This window comes from Sinocyclocheilus grahami, unplaced genomic scaffold, assembly GCF_001515645.1.
Source record: "Sinocyclocheilus grahami isolate Dianchi unplaced genomic scaffold, SAMN03320097.WGS_v1.1 scaffold122.1, whole genome shotgun sequence".
Lineage (NCBI taxonomy): Eukaryota > Metazoa > Chordata > Actinopteri > Cypriniformes > Cyprinidae > Sinocyclocheilus > Sinocyclocheilus grahami.
Window position 1 is genome coordinate 1219726 of NW_015505301.1, and position 11980 is coordinate 1231705.

The following is an 11980-nucleotide window of genomic DNA, read 5'->3' on the forward strand; positions in this document are numbered from 1 at the left end:
TATATATATATATATATATATATATATATATAAGTGCTGTCAAATGATTAACCGCGACTAATCGCATCCAAAATAAAAGTTGTTTACACAATATATGTATGTGTACTGTTTATATTTATTATGAATATATAAATACACACACATACAGTATATATATTTAAAATATTTAAATGTATATACATTTCTATATTTATATTCTTATATTTTATATTATATATAAATATACTTAATAAATAAACATAATATATTTTTCTTAAATATATATATATACATGCATGTGTTTGTATTTATTAAGGGTGCTCCGATCAGGATTTTTGAGGCCGATCACCAATCGCCGATAACAGACAGCAGTATCTGCCGATACCAATCTTTTTAAAGCCTTCTTTTTATAATTTATAACTATTTATAGTGATATTTCAATCAGTATTTTTAGACATTTATTCAGGGCCTGAGTTTCATTTTTGAAAATGGGGGTAATTCCCCTCTTAGGTGACTCTTATGAGAGAGGAAGCAGCACGGACTGTGCTTTCAAACAGGAGTCTGCTACTGATCCGTGGCCGTTTACCACAAACACAACATTTATCCATTATTTTGATTTAAAATCGAAACATTGTCACTGAAAATGCTTTTTCAGCATTGCAATTATTTTTTTTACACAGTACAGTAATACAATCTTTCACAGATGCTGTTTAAACACAATAAATATAAGCAACACATTATTCAATGCATTTTAATTTTGCATTTACTTCTAGATTTATAAATTAAGTTGCTCAAGCAAGTGACAAAACATTTAAACTATTTTTCTTACGTTATCACAAACTTCCCATTGACAGAAATAGTTAGCTCTACTGCCTTTCCTTTTGCATTGAAATCTTTATTACAAGCAATCCTGCCGTTCATAAAGAACTTTGTTTTCCTACCTCCACGAGTGTCATCTATTATTGCCTTGTTGCCACTAAAAGTGCTCTTTTCCTTTAAAACTATCCAAAAAGCCATGTGTTGACTGCGAAACACAGTAGACTTTAATTATATGCATTTATGGTGTAATTACTAAATTTTCGTGTCAATCCATGTTCATATTTACTGCAAACAATGCGCTGTTACTTTAATTCAGTGCTTGCACTGCAGCAATAGACTCGGTGTGGAAACTATCTCTGCACTGCAGCAGAAGCACAGATCCTGAAACGCACTGCCGGAACGCAACCGTGTGCAGTGAACGCTTTAATCCGTTAACATGAGTGCGGAAAAAATACACACCACGTATGCACTGCAAATGGAGTAATATGAATCTGCCCTTATGTGTGTGTGCTGCGAGTGTGCATGAGCATACTGTCTCCAGGAGAGCGCGCAAGCCCTGAATGGTTAAACCCTGGCAAGAATTAAAAAGAAATGCAATTTATAAACTTTAGTGACGATGTGACACTGCCTCGATATGTATGTGTACTGTTTATATTTATTATGAATATATAAATACACACACATACAGTATATATATTTAAAATATTTAAATGTATATACATTTCTATATTTATATTCTTATATTTTATATTATATATAAATATACTTAATAAATAAACATAATATATTTTTCTTAAATATATATATATACATGCATGTGTTTGTATTTATTAAGGGTGCTCCGATCAGGATTTTTGAGGCCGATCACCAATCGCCGATAACAGACAGCAGTATCTGCCGATACCAATCTTTTTAAAGCCTTCTTTTTATAATTTATAACTATTTATAGTGATATTTCAATCAGTATTTTTAGACATTTATTCAGGGCCTGAGTTTCATTTTTGAAAATGGGGGTAATTCCCCTCTTAGGTGACTCTTATGAGAGAGGAAGCAGCACGGACTGTGCTTTCAAACAGGAGTCTGCTACTGATCCGTGGCCGTTTACCACAAACACAACATTTATCCATTATTTTGATTTAAAATCGAAACATTGTCACTGAAAATGCTTTTTCAGCATTGCAATTATTTTTTTTACACAGTACAGTAATACAATCTTTCACAGATGCTGTTTAAACACAATAAATATAAGCAACACATTATTCAATGCATTTTAATTTTGCATTTACTTCTAGATTTATAAATTAAGTTGCTCAAGCAAGTGACAAAACATTTAAACTATTTTTCTTACGTTATCACAAACTTCCCATTGACAGAAATAGTTAGCTCTACTGCCTTTCCTTTTGCATTGAAATCTTTATTACAAGCAATCCTGCCGTTCATAAAGAACTTTGTTTTCCTACCTCCACGAGTGTCATCTATTATTGCCTTGTTGCCACTAAAAGTGCTCTTTTCCTTTAAAACTATCCAAAAAGCCATGTGTTGACTGCGAAACACAGTAGACTTTAATTATATGCATTTATGGTGTAATTACTAAATTTTCGTGTCAATCCATGTTCATATTTACTGCAAACAATAGACTCGGTGAGGAAACGATCTCTGCACTGCTGCAGACGCACCACTCCTGAACGCACTGCCGGGCCCGCAGCTGTGTGCAGTGAATGCTTTAATACGTTAACATGAGCGCGGAAAAAATACGTACCCCGTATGCACTGCAAACAGAGTAATGTGAACCTGGCATTATGTGTGTGTGCTGCTAGTGTGCATGAGTGCACGGTCTCCAGGAGATCTGAATGATTAAACACTGGTAAAAATGTAAAAATAATGCAATTTATAAACTTTAGTGACGATGTGACACTGCCTCGATTGTGCAAGTGACAATTCCTGTGTCAACTGTGCAGCTCGCTTATAGACAGACGCGATGTCTGGTGATTTGAAGCCATTTGCGTATTTTGAGAGAGAAAGAGAGAGCGCACACGCACAGTGATTCACTCACGCTGTTTGTGAAATTACGTCTCACACAAGGTTTTTAAATTACTTTAATAAGTTATTTAATGAAGAAATAAGCAGCATTATAATTATTTCACCTGCGCCAGACAGAGACTGAGATGGTGCCGCTGCATGTCGTGCCAAACCTCTCACGGCAGCGTCATCAGCTTGAGATCGTTTTTTTGAGATCGGCCTTTTTAGAGACCGCCGATCAATCATCCCAATGTGATTATCGGCCGATAGTGATCGGTAGCCGATCAATCGGAGCACCCCTAGTTTTTATATATACATAATAAATATACACAGCATACACACATATATTATGTAAACTAAAACTTTTATTTTGGATGTGATTAATCACTATTAATCGTTTGACGCCACTAATATAATATTTACTTAAAATTAAGCATTGTGGAGAGTAAAACAATTAATAAACCGCGAGGTGTCTTCTTTCAAAAGACACTACAATTTTTATTTGTGCATGTAATTTCTTGGGGTTTATTTCACTTGTTAAAGTTTTTAATAAAAGTGATTATAAAGTGTTACGACACAAAAATCTTTCTTAGCTCTAATTTGGCTGAGAGTCTGGGTCTCTAAAAGTTAAAAACCTCTGTTTTAGAGGAATAAAAGACAGAAGGAAAAATCAAGGATGCAAACAACAGAAAACAAGGTTCGCTGCTCAAATACCAAATACAGAGAGGAAATGATGTCACGCCTCCCACACAAACCACACCAACTCACACTTTCATTTGTTTTGCAGTATATCATACAAGAGTTTTCTTCATCTTCTCACCATGCAGTTTCATAAACACACATTAGACCTTCAATGTCATAAATTAACCAACAGTTTGATAGGGGAAAGTGTGAAAGAAAGTGACTGTGTTCATCACAGGTTGCTAAGCTTACCTTGGCTTCAGTCCAGACTCAGCCTCAGGGCATTTCTGCAGCAGTGGGACCAGTGGAAATCTTTGGGCATTATTCACTTCTCTCAATCTGTGGAAGAGCAGAACCATCCAGTTAAGATCTCAAACAAGGCTCAACACAGCCAATGCAATATAGCCTAGTATCACACATCAAAACGCTATTAATATTGATTAATTTAGTGTAATTTTATTAATTTTATTTTTTTAAAGGATGATACAGTGGCCATGCATGTTAATAAAAAAATAAATATCAGGCCATTTTGAGCAACTATGCTTCTTGGTAATTTAACAGAAGTCATTTTACACTAATTTAAGAGCTCCAAAACTTAGTCAATTTTATAAACGGATAACAATTAAACAGAAAAATCAGGTTCAAAAAGCATCTCCAAGGTATGCATGTATATAGAAAATATAATTAATAATAATACAAAAGGAATAAATAAATAAATAGTGAAGAGCAATGGAAGCCTTTTTGGAATGTTAATATTTCTTGACAATTTGTTGATTTTGTATTTTTCTTATTCTTGATTTACAGTATAAAAACAATGAGAATGGAGGCTCTCACAATGCAAAATAAATTTTTTTGGTCTTAAAAACAAAAACTACTGAATGTTATCAAAATAACTTTTTTTTGAGTTTAGGATGAAATACGACCTGGCCATATTCTTGAGAAGTTTCTTGAGATTCGCCCACCTATATACGTTTTTAAAGAGTTTTGTGCAAATAACATTCACATTCTGAGGCCACTCCATCAGCTGACCTGGAAGTAAACATTAAGGGTGCTTTCACACCTGTAGATCGATTGCTTTGTTCCGAAACGGGATTAAAATTATTACAATGTTGCTCTTTATTCTTGGTGAGGTTTGCTTTCACATGGCAAAGTTTCTAAATGGACCAAATTTGTTAATACAAGTCACGTGCGAATAAACTGTTCTCTCATTGGTCAAAGTTCCACAGTTTATTTTCCGGGATTGCACTGAGCTGTCACGGCTGTCATCCGACAGGACTCAGGATGGAACGACAACAGCTTTTTTTTTTTTTTTTTGTAGCTGTCCTTATATTAATTTATCATTTTGAGCAGGAGTCCAGGATTCATTGGGAAAACATTTTTAAAATGCACCTACTAGGAAGAAGAGCAATAAGACGGCATTATAAAATTAAAAAGTGCACTTTTTTATTTTGAATGGCGAAGACGTGCTCACCCACAGACATTCACTGGTTCATTTTGAAGTATTAGCAAAACAACAAAGCTAATGCTTTTCACGGAAGTTACGTAATTACCCTTTATACATTGTGATTTAGCCTGGTTCGTTGGTCCGTTGGATCGGATTGCTTTCTCACTACAACCGAACCACTCCAGAGTTCGTTTTCAATCGAGCCGAGACCACCTCGTTTAGGCGATCTCGGACCGATTGTTTTGGCGCGGATCCGGGCGCGATTGCCGTGTTCACATATGCCCAAACGAACCAAGCTAAGGGGGGAAACGCGCCAGGTTCCGAAACAACAGGCCAGGTGTGAAAGCACCCTAAGGTTTGTATGACATCGGATTCTATGACATCACTTCCCTGTGTGTCTTGTGAGAGCAGAGCCCTGTCAGCTGTGAGCACAGCACTTGAACTGTCCTCTATCAGAGAGTTATCAGCCAACCAAAGAGACAGAAGAGTAGTCCCAGACCTGTCAGGAAGAGTGTGGCTATTCTTAATAACGACACCTTGCCAGCACCGGCTCCAAGAGGACCAACCACGCTCGGGTGATACCGAGAAGACCCACAGAGGTCAACGATCGGGTGGCATTCATGGCTTATGTCCTTGGGACCCATATGGAGAAGACTCTGCTTATAAATTGTCCAAAAAGAAATAAGAACAGGTAATGGCCATCAATAGCAACTCTAATAGCAAGGGAATAGTTTGCCTCCAAAATAAGATACTGTTCACAAGTGGTTGATAGTGGTTTGCCAAATGTGCACCTTTCAAATTAACATTCTTCTGATGAAGGTTTTATTTTTTTAAATGAAAGATAGATAGATTGCTCTGCTATAGTTAGTAAAACACAATGAGACTGCCTGGAGTAGTCATGTTTTTCAGGCAATTAGCTTAAAGGCACAATATGTAATTTTCGCCGCTAGAGGGCGCGTATTCAAAATAAACAGAGACAAAGGCGTAGTTTGATGACGCCGTGACTGAGTGTGGAATCATGGGAGTTATCGTCTTCATCCCCACAGCCGAAGCAATCCGATGGGACTCGGACAGAAGTCATGTTCATGGATGAGCTAATTATTTATTAACGTAGTAGAATAAAGCAGGGTGAGGCTGAAAGCCGTCGAAGCGAAACGAGGCCGCTGAACGAGCGTGACACACGGCTCGAAAGCAGCGGAGCTTTTATTATGCCACAGTCGACCGCTTCCCCTCCTTCCGGTCGTGCGCATGTGGGGAAAAAAAAAGTTTTATCATACTAGATACATTTGAAAGTTCTGTTATAATTAGGGATGCACGATATATCGGCCACCATATCGGTATCGGCCAATAAATGCTTTTTGTAAATTTTAATAAAAAAATCTTACATATTGTGCCTTTAAGAGAACTACTATATGAGAGTAATCGATCTCTGCAAACTTGTTGAAAAATGAAGAGTTAGATATAAGTTTTAATCTGCCATCTCCATCCTGGCCTTCTCAATAATGTCAAGGGGAAAGATCTAATTGATCCCACAATACTCTTTATACTCTTATACCATCCATTAAAAAGTTTATGAAAGTTGAACGCCTAGTGGAGACATAAGGGACAGTTGAATCATCACACATCAAGTGTGCTCAAAAAACGAGGAAAAATATAACATTAGATGCTCCAGAGAAGAGAAAGTTTTGCAAAAATATAAAGTACTTGATCGTTAAAAAAAAACATTGTAAAGAAGTCTCTTATGCTAACCAAGTCTGCATTTATTTGATAAAAAAAAACACAGTAAGAACAGTAATACTGTGAGACATTATTAAAAGGTAGGTGTTTTCTATTTTAATATGCAATTTATAATGGCAAAGCTTAATTTCCAACAGCCATCACATAATTCATTATTTAGTGTCACATGATCCTTTAGAAATCATTCTAATACGCTGATTTGCTGCTTAGGCTACATTTCTTTTTATTATCGACACTTTCAGAAACCCAAATGGTGCCAGGATCTCCAAAACGGCATAAAGCAATCATCACAAACTTTTTTGAAGACTATTAGAGGACCGAAAATGAGCTCAACATCATTAGAAAGGGGAAAAATTGGAGAAAAAAAAATAACAGGAAGAGAAGGGGAAAAAATGACAATCATCATCAGGTTGGTAAAGATTTAATAGTTTTACACACGTCTTCAGAGCCTCTGGTTCCACAAGGGAATCGTTTCAAGCTTATTAGATAGTAACATGAAGTACGCCTTTTTAATTATGTTCAGCAAGTAATTAGTGGAAAAAGGGTTTAAATCATCTCCCCGATCCCAGAATTAGCCTCTGAGAAGAAAAAAAAATTACTTGCCGCAGTAAGTATCATTCAACAAAGTTGAAAGCGCATGCAGAAACAGCCAGAATTCTCCCATTGTGAGCAAATGCCTTTAAAGGGGTTGTTGACTTAAGCAGAATCTCTCCTGGGAGCTTGTGAACAAATACCTGAGAAGAGGGCCATCCGCAGCGCATGTGCTGCTGACCAGATATTGCTACATGTAGTTTCACAGCAGCCGCCCTGCTACAACTCCATGCGCACACTGACAACAACACAAAGGGAGAACAAAAGACCTAGCGCTGGGTTTCTGATGGGTACATTAAATAATAAGAATGCTCTGGGCAGGTGTTTCTATAAATAATCATAAAAATAATAAATTCACTATATAGTTACACAAGCGTGTAAATGCCTTTAGCGATCTTAATAGGAAACAGAGAAATCATGTGGCCTGTGTAAAAAGAAAAGTACATTAAAATTAATCTAGCATATCCAAATCACTATTAATCATTATTATATAGCGAGAGACACATCAGATGCATTCTGAAAGACTTCATTTATCTTTTCACTGGTCAGGGGGAAGTAAAAAAAAAAAAAAAAACTTTTCTGAGGCCGGAGGAATTTCCCTCAGTTTCTTGTGTCACATGTTTGTTCTAGCCCACAGCAGATCTTAACCCGATTGGTCACTGCAGTTAAGGGGTCCCTCAACCGTGGTAAATCAGTCAAGCGGCTGATTCTGCTGTCAGATAGACACCAAAAAAGCCTTTTTGTTTTTGTGGAAATGTCTTTCAAATACCAAAAAGTCACAAGCTTTTTATGATCTCAACTGAGATCAAACAGTCACAGCAACTGCAGATAAACTTCTAATCAGGTTTCATAACCGCTGCTCTTTACTATTCAATAAACACTCCACACCCAAAGGGCCAGGAAGATCTGACAGCCTGGACACACACACACACACGCACGCACGCAGACAGCAGACCACACACCGTGGATCTATTCCTAACGAACATGTTGTGATAGAGTGGCACGTCCTTCATTCCCTTCCCTTAGACCCTCTATCTCTCTCCATCTGCAGTCCGGGTCAAAAGTTCACGTAAGTGTTACGGTTGTATGCGTCACACCACAGCCCACATTCCTCATACTCTCAACCACTGGCCACTGTGAGGCTTAATACTACAACAGCAAATAAATGATTGACTGAACACACATTCTCCTTCATAATGTCACTTTAGAAACATATTTCCCAATGGACATGAGTAAAGAGACATCTTGCATATGTATTAGAAACTGAGAGGACAGGGCATATCACATGAAATCAAATAATTCTTTATCTTTTGAGATGTAGGCTGTACTACAAGAAAACACGGTAATTTGGGGACTCAAAACATCTTAGTCCAGAAGTTGTGGGATGTGGGAAAGGATCTGTGCTGTTACTTAAAGTAATTTAAATTTAAATTCTATTAGAATAAATGTAAAATTAAAGTAACTTAAATTCAATGTTGCGGTTTTTCACTATAACTCATTTTTGGGAAGTGAAATAAAGCTGAAATAAAATATAAATATTAGGTGAAAATGTGTTGAATTTTACATTGAAGTACCAAAATTACTGAAAATAAAACGGAAATAAAATAAATTACAGCTACATAACATTTTTTTTAAGGAGTCCTATTATGTTCTTTTACAAAGTCTTGATTTTGTTTTGGGGGTGTACTAGAACATGCTCTCATGATTGGTGGTTCGAAAAATGCATTATTTTTCACAATTTACATGATCAAAAATACCTTTCTCCCCAGGCTGGCACAAACGGCTCGATTAGTTCTGGCTTTGATGAAGGTCCACCTTCCGAAAAACAAAATGTGTTGTGATTGGTTAGCTGTCCCAGTGCGTTGTGATTGGCGAACAGCTTAGACGGTGTTTCAGTACTGCCACGCCCCTTGCTCCGTCTTTCAACAAAAGCTTTTTGGGCAAATCCGGCAGGCACTGTACTCCCTCATGTTGTGGAAGCTGTCCTCAGTGGAAGCTGTCCTCAGTAAAGCCCACAATAGCAAATTGGGGTTATAATGCTCAGGAACAGAGTTAAAAAATAAATTGCAACCACTGTTTCCTGACATCATCCGCTTTTGGAAGCCCAAACAAAGACGTTTGGGCATGGAGGTGAAAAAAAAACAGCATTTCAGGCGGTCGCACACCGACCGCCTGAATTTTAAATTTGAAGACGACTTCTTGGTTTTCTCTGATGCACTAACTCTGCAGCAGTACTGACTAAAATTAAAAAAAAAGTGAAAAAGCATAATAGGACCCCTTTAAATTAATGACATTTTTTTTTTATTATAAAAAGCACTTAACAAAATGACAAAAACTGAATTAATTAAAACTGAAATAAAAATAAATTATAGCTATATAGAAATATTTTTTAATTAATTTTTTTAAATTTCATGTTTTAAAAACATTTTAAAAAAATGACTAAATTAAAGAATTAAATTAAAAACTGTAAATAAAAGCGGATATTAATTTTGAATAAATTTGAATATTAAATAAGTTTATTTTAGACAAGGTTCACCATTGTTGTTTCAGATCTTAACTACTGGAATGTATCAGTCAAACTTTTGTGCAATTAAATTTACATTTTACATTTATTCCGTTAGCAAACTTCCATCACAAATTAATGCAGGCTTTGCAAAGGGACAGTTATTAAAGGATGGGAGAGTTCATACTATATTGAACCCAAAGCCCACAGGCTTTTACTCATTTTACACGAAGATGCTATTTACATAAAAGTCTTAAAGTCACGGTACCAAAACACTGCCCATTTAATTCTACGAGTCACAGAGATAGGGGACAAGTTTTGGCACAAAAAACCCAATAAAATTATGTGGACCCCAAAGAAGAAATAAAACAAAAAAGAATGCTATTTACAAAATAATGCTGCTCAAAAAAAGTCCAGAAGCTCAGATTTTATTCTAGAGAAGTTTCACACATTCAGTCAAGTTCACTTAGCAGCTCTTTGACTAGACGTGAGCGGTTAATGACAATTTTTTTTTTAAATTATAAAAAGCACTTAACAAAATGACAAAAACTGAATTAATTAAAACTGAAATAAAAATAAATTATAGCTATATAGAAATATTTTTTAATTATTTTTTTTAAATTTCATGTTTTAAAAACATTTTTAAAAAATGACTAAATTAAAGAATTAAATTAAAAACTGTAAATAAAAGCGGATATTAATTTTGAATAAATTTGAATATTAAATAAGTTTATTTTAGACAAGGTTCACCATTGTTGTTTCAGATCTTAACTACTGGAATGTATCAGTCAAGCTTTTGTGCAATTAAATTTACATTTTACATTTATTCCGTTAGCAAACTTCCGTCACAAATTAATGCAGGCTTTGCAAAGGGACAGTTATTAAAGGATGGGAGAGTTCATACTATATTGAACCCAAAGCCCACAAGCTTTTACTCATTTTACACGAAGATGCTATTTACATAAAAGTCTTAAAGTCACGGTACCAAAACACTGCCCATTTAATTCTAAGAGTCACAGAGATAGGGGACAAGTTTTGGCACAAAAAACCCAATAAAATTATGTGGACCCCAAAGAAGAAATAAAACAAAAAAGAATGCTATTTACAAAATAATGCTGCTCAAAAAAAGTCCAGAAGCTCAGATTTTATTCTAGAGAAGTTTCACACATTCAGTCAAGTTCACTTAGCAGCTCTTTGACTAGACGTGAGCGGGATTGTCTAAACCCTGTGTTTGAGGGTAAGTGATCCTGCTCTCTCCCCCATGATCCTCTCTGTTTCCTCCTGGCCTGAAGCAGGTGCAAGTCATCTCAGTGGGGATGTCACTAAAGGCTTATGTCAGGGGAAAGCAGCCAGCTAATCGTACCACTCAAGGGCTAAAGATTAGATTGGCCGCGCAGATTCTTTTACTCACTCAAAACTGACCACAATGGGCCAGACGCAGAGGCCAGATAAAAAATTAACCGTCCATGTAAACATTTTCACTGGCAATCCATCAACTTCTTGATTGTATTAGTCAGACAAAGATTTAAAGCCTCAACTAAGTAAATAACATCACCACACTGTTCAGGCCACTGGAGCTAATGAAATTATACACGCTTAACCAGACTTTCACATTTTCTGAAGAAAATTTTATTTGCACAACACTTGCTGCCACATGCTAGAGTATGAGCAATAGTAAAAGCAATACTTGCCTTAATTTAGAATCACTAAATATTGGCCACTAAACTATGTTTTCTTGTTCTGCAGACTTGTGTTAAGTCATATAGGAAACCAGTGTTATCTGCTGAGCCAAAGCCATGAATCTAGCAGTAAACGTGCTGCTAGGCACCACCGATCTGGGTGTTAATGTTTCGAGGTATTGCAGTATTAAGCTGTAAATTCCACAGCATGGTGATTTCACCAAGGTAATTATTTCTCCCTAAAACATGACTGAAACTTTTCCAACACCTCATTTCGATAATATGTTTGTAATAGTGTGTATCCCCTTTTACTGTATGTTGAATGAAGTAGCTTGTAACCACATTCACACGTGAACCCTTGATGAACCTTTGTAGGGCTGTCAAAATGGCTGAAAATCTAAGTTAGAATTTTTTACTTAAATATCAAAATTCGAATTATATTAAAATTAAAATTGCATAATTTCAGTTAGGGTGAAGAAAAGTGTTTGGCTTCTCTCCTGAGGCCACAAGAGGGTGCATCGAGCAAAA

The 11980-nt window shown here is 36.1% G+C and overlaps 1 long non-coding RNA gene across 2 annotated transcripts in view; it reads right to left on the reverse strand.

The window, feature by feature from the left end:
- LOC107589929 (uncharacterized) overlaps positions 1 to 11980 on the reverse strand; it is a 60156-nt gene that overhangs the window by 24100 nt on the left and 24076 nt on the right. For both annotated transcript variants that reach the window (XR_001609722.1, XR_001609721.1), the window contains exon 2: positions 3751 to 3837. This is a non-coding gene — a long non-coding RNA (uncharacterized lncRNA). The remainder of the gene's footprint in view (positions 1 to 3750; positions 3838 to 11980) is intronic.